Here is an 8,365-nt window from a genome sequence, read left to right as displayed (position 1 = left end):
GGCAGAATTCTTTAAAGAAAAAGAAAGAACTTTGAGTTAATTGAAGAACTAAATGAATCAAAAAATAGGATAGGAGAAGATTATTAGTATTCCTAGTTGTCTAATTATTTAGACACAATTTACCTCTTTTTTAATCCTATTTGGATTTATATTATATCGTGCCAATCCAACATAAGCCCCTATTTTATTTACTTTTTCTATCTAATTTGTTTTCTTACCATTGTATTTCCATTGACAAAGGTCTATTGAACAAATAGAATTTGTAGATAGATGGGTCTCTTTATCCTCACTCCATATTCAATTTTTCCGCCTACACTTCGCTCAAATGATAAGGGTGTTCCTCTTGCATGTATTCTCATACAATATAATATATATTTTTTATAATATATATTTTTTGTTAATAAAAATCGCTAAAAATAAGGAGAATTTGGCCATCGTGATTAGGGTCGCTCTTTTTTTAACTTTACTTTAGTGGAATTTCACCGGACCTGTTCGTTTTGGCATTTGAGTGTTTTTCATGGTCGATAAAAAAAATCTTTTGATGTCTTGCTAGTTCAATGTTTTGACAGAAGCGCGCGGTGTAATTCCATTGATTTTTGGATTTCGATCGTATCTAAGATCCTTTTTTTATCTGGGTTGCTAACTCAATGGTAGAGTACTCGGCTTTTAAGTGCGACTATGATCTTTTACACATTTGGATGAAACAACAAATTCGTCCAGACTCTTGGTAGAGTCTAGAAGACCACGACTGATCCTCAAAGGTAATGAATGGAAAAAATAGCATGTCGTAATAAAATCAATCTTTTTTGAATGGAATCCAAAATTACGATTTTCTGGGTCTAATGAATAAATGGATAGAGCCTGGCTCCAATTCTGGTAAAATAAAAAGCAACGAGCTGAACTTCCTAATTGGAATGATTCCCCGCTCTAATTAGACGTTAAAAATAGATTAGTGCCGGATGCGGGGAAAGGTTGGGTTTTCCTATGAGTGGACCCTTTATTTTTTCTTTTTTTTTTTAGAAATCCTAATTATTCTTGATTATGGATTGAATAAGGGATGTTATGGATTGAATGTGTAAAAGAAGCAGTATATTGATAAAGAGGCTGTATTCCAAAGTCAAAAGAGCGATTGGCCTGCAAAAATAAAAAACTTGTTCTGTTCTTTTTTTTTAATTAGAACAAACATAAACTAATTGGGTAGAAAAGGAGCAGAAAAAGATCTGTGGATTAGACTCCCTTTCTTTCCAGGGTTTGTATTAAAAATGCAACACCCTGTTCTGACCATATTGCACTATGTATCATCATTCGATAAACCGAGAAATGCTTCTTCTCTCTGATTCAAGTAGAAATACAAATGGAAAAATTCGAAGGGTATTCAGAAAAACATAAATCTCGTCAACAATACTTTGTCTACCCACTTCTCTTTCAGGAATATATTTATGCATTTGCCCACCATTATGGATTAAATGGTTCTGAACCTGTGGAAATAGTTGTTAGTTGTAATAACAAGAAATTTAGTTCACTACTTGTGAAACGTTTAATTATTCGAATGTATCAGCAGAATTTTTTGGATAACTCGGTTAATCATCCTAACCAAGATCGATTATTGGATTACAAAAATTATTTTTATTCTGAGTTTTATTCTCAGATTCTATCTGAAGGGTTTGCGATCGTTGTGGAAATCCCATTCTCGCTACGGGAATTTTTTTGTCTGAAAGAAAAAGAAATACCAAAGTTTCAGAATTTACGCTCTATTCATTCAATATTTCCCTTTTTAGAAGACAAATTTTTGCATTTGGATTATCTATCACATATAGAAATACCCTATCCTATCCATTTGGAAATCCTGGTTCAACTCCTTCAATACCGTATCCAAGATGTTCCATCTTTGCATTTATTGCGATTCTTTCTCAACTATTATTCGAATTGGAATAGTTTTATTACTTCAATGAAATCCATTTTTTTTTTTCAAAAAGAAAATAAAAGACTATTTCAATTCCTATATAACTCTTATGTATCAGAATATGAATTTTTTTTGTTGTTTCTTCGTAAACAATCTTCTTGCTTACCATTAGCATCTTCTGGAACTTTTCTGGAACGAATCCACTTTTCTAGGAAGATGGAACATTTTGGGATAATGTACCCTGGTTTTTCTCGGAAAACCCTATGGTTCTTTATGGATCCTCTTATGCATTATGTTCGATATCAAGGAAAGGCAATTCTTGCATCAAAAGGCACTTTTTTTTTGAAGAAGAAATGGAAATGCTACCTTATCAATTTCTGGCAATATTATTTCTGTTTTTGGACTCAGCCGCGAAGAATCCATATAAACCAATTAGCAAACTCTTGCTTCGATTTTATGGGGTACCTTTCAAGTGTACAAAAAAGTTCTTTGTTAGTAAGGAATCAAATGCTGGAGAATTCATTTCTAATAGATACTCGAATGAAAAAATTCGATACCATAGTCCCCGCTACTCTCCTCATAGGATACTTATCAAAAGCTCAATTTTGTACTGGATCGGGGCATCCTATTAGTAAACCCATTTGGACAGATTTATCAGATTGGGATATTCTTGATCGATTTGGTCGGATATGTAGAAATCTTTTTCATTATCATAGTGGATCTTCGAAAAAACGGACTTTGTATCGACTAAAGTATATACTTCGACTTTCATGTGCTAGAACTTTAGCTCGTAAACATAAAAGCACGGTACGAACTTTTATGCAACGATTGGGTTCGGCATTTTTAGAAGAATTTTTTATGGAAGAAGAGCAAGTTTTTTCTTTGATGTTCACCAAAACAACTCTTTTTTCTTTCTGTGGATCACACACTGAGCGTATTTGGTATTTGGATATTATACGTATCAATGACCTGGTCAACCCTCTTAATTAATCATTAGACGAAATTAAGAAACAGGAAAGGGTTGATAAATGATCAAGAAAAAACTTTTCTATTTTTCATTCTGAAATGTTCTTTTTATTATAATAAAGAGTAGGTGAATCAACTTACTAATTAAAAAAATTAGTAGAACTTCCTCTTTGGAATAGAAATTGGCTATTTCTACATAGGGAAAGTCGTGTGCAATGAAAAATGCAAGCACGATTTGGGGAGGGATTTTTCTCTATTGTAACAAGGAAGAATTATCTACTCCATCCGACTAGTTCCGGGTTCGAGTCCCGGGCAACCCATATAGAAAAGACCCATCAAAGTTTTTCACTTTGACTCACTTCATTTACAAATACAAAATTATTGGTTTGGTTAATTTAGTTATATGGATAGCTAATCTTTGGGCTGACTTGGTTGACATTGGTATATAGTCTATGTTATACTGTTAAATAACAAGCCTTCTATTATCTATATTCTAGTTAATACGTGTGCTTGGGAGTCCTTGCAATTTGAATAAACCAAGATCTTACCATGACTGCAATTTTAGAGAGACGCGAAAGTACAAGCCTGTGGGGTCGCTTCTGCAACTGGATAACTAGCACTGAAAATCGTCTTTACATCGGATGGTTCGGTGTTTTGATGATCCCTACCTTATTGACCGCAACTTCTGTATTTATTATCGCCTTCATCGCTGCCCCTCCAGTAGATATTGATGGTATTCGTGAGCCTGTTTCTGGTTCTTTACTTTATGGAAACAATATTATCTCTGGTGCTATTATCCCTACTTCTGCGGCGATCGGATTGCACTTTTACCCAATTTGGGAAGCTGCATCTGTTGATGAGTGGTTATACAATGGTGGTCCTTATGAGCTAATTGTTCTACACTTCTTACTTGGTGTAGCTTGTTATATGGGTCGTGAGTGGGAACTTAGTTTCCGTCTGGGTATGCGTCCTTGGATTGCTGTTGCATATTCAGCTCCTGTTGCAGCTGCTACTGCTGTTTTCTTGATTTACCCTATTGGTCAAGGAAGCTTTTCTGATGGTATGCCTTTAGGAATCTCTGGTACTTTCAACTTTATGATTGTATTCCAGGCAGAGCACAACATCCTTATGCATCCATTCCACATGTTAGGTGTAGCTGGTGTATTCGGCGGTTCCCTATTCAGTGCTATGCATGGTTCCTTGGTAACCTCTAGTTTGATCAGGGAAACTACTGAAAATGAATCCGCTAATGAGGGTTACAAATTTGGTCAAGAGGAAGAAACTTATAATATTGTGGCTGCTCATGGTTATTTTGGCCGATTAATCTTCCAATATGCTAGTTTCAACAACTCTCGTTCTTTACACTTCTTCTTGGCTGCTTGGCCTGTAGTAGGAATCTGGTTCACTGCTTTAGGTATTAGTACTATGGCTTTCAACCTAAATGGTTTCAATTTCAACCAATCTGTAGTTGATAGTCAAGGTCGCGTTATTAATACTTGGGCTGATATCATCAACCGTGCTAACCTTGGTATGGAAGTAATGCACGAACGTAATGCTCACAACTTCCCTCTAGACTTAGCTGCTGTTGAAGTTCCATCTATTAATGGATAAGGTTTTTCTGCTAACATATAAGAATTTTTGAAGACAGAAATACCCAATATCTTGTTCTAGCAAGATATTGGGTATTTCTGTCTTTATTTTGAATCTTTTTTTCTTCTTAATCTTTCTATTCAGAATTCAGTTAACGACGAGATTTAGTATCCTTTCTTGCATTTTCATAACTCGTGAAATGCCGAGTAGGCACGAATTCCCCCAATTTGCGACCTACCATAGGATTTGTTATGTAAATAGGTATATGTTCCTTTCCATTATGAATCGCGATTGTATGGCCAACCATTGTGGGTAGAATGCTAGATGCCCGGGACCACGTTACTATTGTTTCTTTCTCCTCCTTCATATTGACCTTTTCTATCTTTGCCAATAAATGATGAGCTACAAAAGGATTCGTTTTTTTTCGTGTCACAGCTGATTACTCCTTTTTTCCTTTTTAAAGAGTGGCATTCTATGTCCAATATCTCGATCGAAGTACGGAGGTCAGAATAAATAGAATAATGATCAATGGAAAAAAGAAAAAAATCCTTTAGCTGGATAAGGGGCGGATGTAGCCAAGTGGATCAAGGCAGTGGATTGTGAATCCACCATGCGCGGGTTCAATTCCCGTCGTTCGCCCATCGCATTATTGCAAATTCCAAAAATGCAATTTTCCATATTCCTAGTTACGTATTTACTTACGGCGACGAAGAATAAAACTATCGCTATATTTTTTCCTTTTCCTAGTTCTTCTTCCAAGCGCAGGATAACCCCAAGGGGTTGTGGGTTTTTTTCTACCAATGGGAGCTTTCCCTTCACCGCCCCCATGGGGGTGGTCCACAGGGTTCATAACTACCCCTCTTACTACGGGGCGTTTACCTAGCCAACACTTAGATCCGGCTCTACCCAAACTTTTTTGGTTCACCCCAACATTACCCACTTGTCCGACTGTTGCTAAGCAGTTTTGGGATACTAAACGGACCTCCCCAGATGGTAATCTTAAAGTGGCCGATTTACCCTCTTTTGCAATGAGTTTCGCTACAGCACCTGCTGCTCTAGCTAATTGCCCACCCCTTCCACGTGTGATTTCTATGTTATGCATGGCCGTGCCTAAGGGCATATCGGTTGAAGTAGATTCTTCTTTTCTCTCAAAAAACCCCTTCCCAAACTGTACAAGCTTCTTCCAAAGCATACGGCTTTCTAGATGTATATGACGATCTCTAGACAGATGGATCTTATATGAATCATATGATGAAGTACCACATGAGTGGATATATAGGAAAGGAATCCAAATCTGCCGAATCGCTCATGTTATGATCTTCTACATCCTAGGTCTCTGCGTTCCGTCATCTGGCTTATGTTCTTCATGTAGCATTCAGATCGAATGACTCTATGAAATTACGTCGATACTTCCACATATTATGGGTAACGTAGGAGACATCCCTATTTTCCCCCGGGGGTCTTAATTACCACTGCTTAGCTTTCAATTTGCCTCTGACCATCAAATTAAATGTGAATAACCCGTCCTCCTCTCTTTGAAACAAGGGGCGCTTCCGGTTCTGTGCGTGCTTCAAACAATTTTGTCTTCTCCATATTACCATATCTCTAGAGCCAATAATTTTCTATGAGGAACTACTGAACTCAATCACTTGCTGCCGTTACTCAACAGTTTTCTGTTGAGGTCTATCCCGTAGAGGTAGTCAAATTGGATCAGTGATCGATTTCTAGGTTTCGTCGTAAACCTAATTGGTTACTTCCAATTACGTAAATCAATAGTTCAAACCGCACTCAAAGGTAGGGCATTTCCCATTGATATAGGAACTTTTGTACCAGAAACAATAGTATCTCCAATTATAGCCCCTCTGGGATGTAAAATATATCTCTTCTCACCATCCCCATAGTGTATGAGACAAATGTATGCATTTCGATTAGGGTCGTATTCTATGGTTACGATTCTACCAGATATGTCTTTTTGATTCCGTCGAAAATCTATTTTACGGTATAGGCGCTTATGACCTCCCCCTCTATGCCTTGCGGTAATGATTCCTCTGGAATTACGACCTTTACCACAACGGTGCCGTCCATGGATCAAATTATTTCGTGGATTGGATTTCACTTGCCTGTCTACGGTTCCCTTGCGTGTGCTCGGGATAGGTGTTTTGTATAAATGTTTCGCCGTATTATTAAGTATTCTCCTTTAGTTTTTTTCTCTATCTAGAAGTGGAATAGAATAACCCGGTTGAAGGGTAATGATCATACGTCTGTAATGCATTGTATGGCCCAGAATAGGTCCTATTCTTCTACCTTTTCCAGGTAGTCGATGGCTATTCACAGCTACCACCTTAACACCAAAGAAGAGTTCGACCCAATGCTTTATTTCTGTCTTAGTGAATCCCGATTCGACATTAAAAGTATATTGATTCTTTCCCAATAAACGAAGACTTTTTTCTGTAAATACTGCGTATTTGATTCCATCCATAAATCGACTTTCCCTCCTATGCTCTGAGTTCCAGTATCGATAAGAATTCGAGTTCTTATTGTTCTTATGTTATGGTATGAATATACCATACCAATTCGTTATGTATGGATGATGGATGAGATTCCATGGATAGAGAGCCAGTTCCAATAGACTTATGGAATGTTCCCGTTCGTGTGCATCCAGCAGGAATTGAACCCGCAAATTTACCAATTATGAGTTGGGCGCTTTAACCATTCAGCCATGGATGCTTAACAGGGATCATCGTACATCGTAAATAACCAATTTTCATATAGAAAGACATATCATAGAAAAATGAAATCGAAAATATTCCGAGATGGCAAATATTCGGAGATGACTATGAAAACACCTCTCTGGATCCTCGAATTGAAAGAGAGATTGAGAGGGATCAAGAATCCTAATTCTCGCTATTTGGAATGGATCCAATTCTATTGAGTCTGACTCATAGTGATCATTTCTCTTTAGCAAAGAAGACCTTGGTTATCAAAGGATTGAACAACCGGGATCCATTTACTTATGATACCTAGTTGGCATTGATAACAAGGATCTAATGAATTATGAGTTTAATAGATCCTCTTTAGCAGAAAGACGTATATTCCTTGCTCATTATCAGACAATCACTTATTCCCAAACCTCGTGTGGGACTAATCGTTTTCATTTACCATCTCATGGAAAACCCTTTTCGTTCCGCTTAGCCCTATCGGGTATTTTAGTGATAGGTTCTGTAGGAACTGGACGATCCTATTTGGTCAAATACCTAACGAAAAATTACGATTTTCCTTTCATTAAGGTACGAGGGCTTCTTATTCCACAAGAACGAAAGCACCTTTTCATTCTTTCATATACTAGGGGTTTTTACTTGGAAAAGACAATGTTCCATACTAAAGGATTCGGGTCCATAACCACGAGTTCCAGTGCACTAGATCTTGTAGCACTTAGCAACGAAGCCCTATCCATTAGTATTCCACATAAGAAATCCATTCTAGAAAAAAATACAATTAGATTAGCTCTTCATAGACAAACTTGGGGTTTGCGAGCCAAGGTAAGATCGGCTCGGGATCATGGGACCCTTTTCTATCAGATAGGAGGGGCTCTTGTACAAAATAGACTTACTAAGTAATAACCCCATAGAATCTATCTATATAAAGATAAAGAGGCAATCGTGTCAGGAAGCGGGTTTTTCTTTGGCCAAAAGGTACTTCGAACTTGGAACGAGCATGAAGAGATTAACGAGACTTCTTTCTCTTTTGAGTTTTTCTGGCGGACCTGCCGCGCAAGATCTTTGGTCTTCCCCTGGAACCGATGAAAAAAAGTGGATCGCTTCTTATGTACTCGCTCAGAATGATTCTTCTCTATCTATAGTTCATGGCCTATTAGAAGTAGAAGGTGCTCTGGTGCAATCCTTACCG

This window comes from Triticum urartu, unplaced genomic scaffold (assembly GCF_056163025.1).
Source record: "Triticum urartu cultivar PI428250 unplaced genomic scaffold, HENAU_Tu73 scaffold1376, whole genome shotgun sequence".
NCBI lineage: Eukaryota > Viridiplantae > Streptophyta > Magnoliopsida > Poales > Poaceae > Triticum > Triticum urartu.
This window is presented reverse-complemented; position numbering follows the sequence as displayed.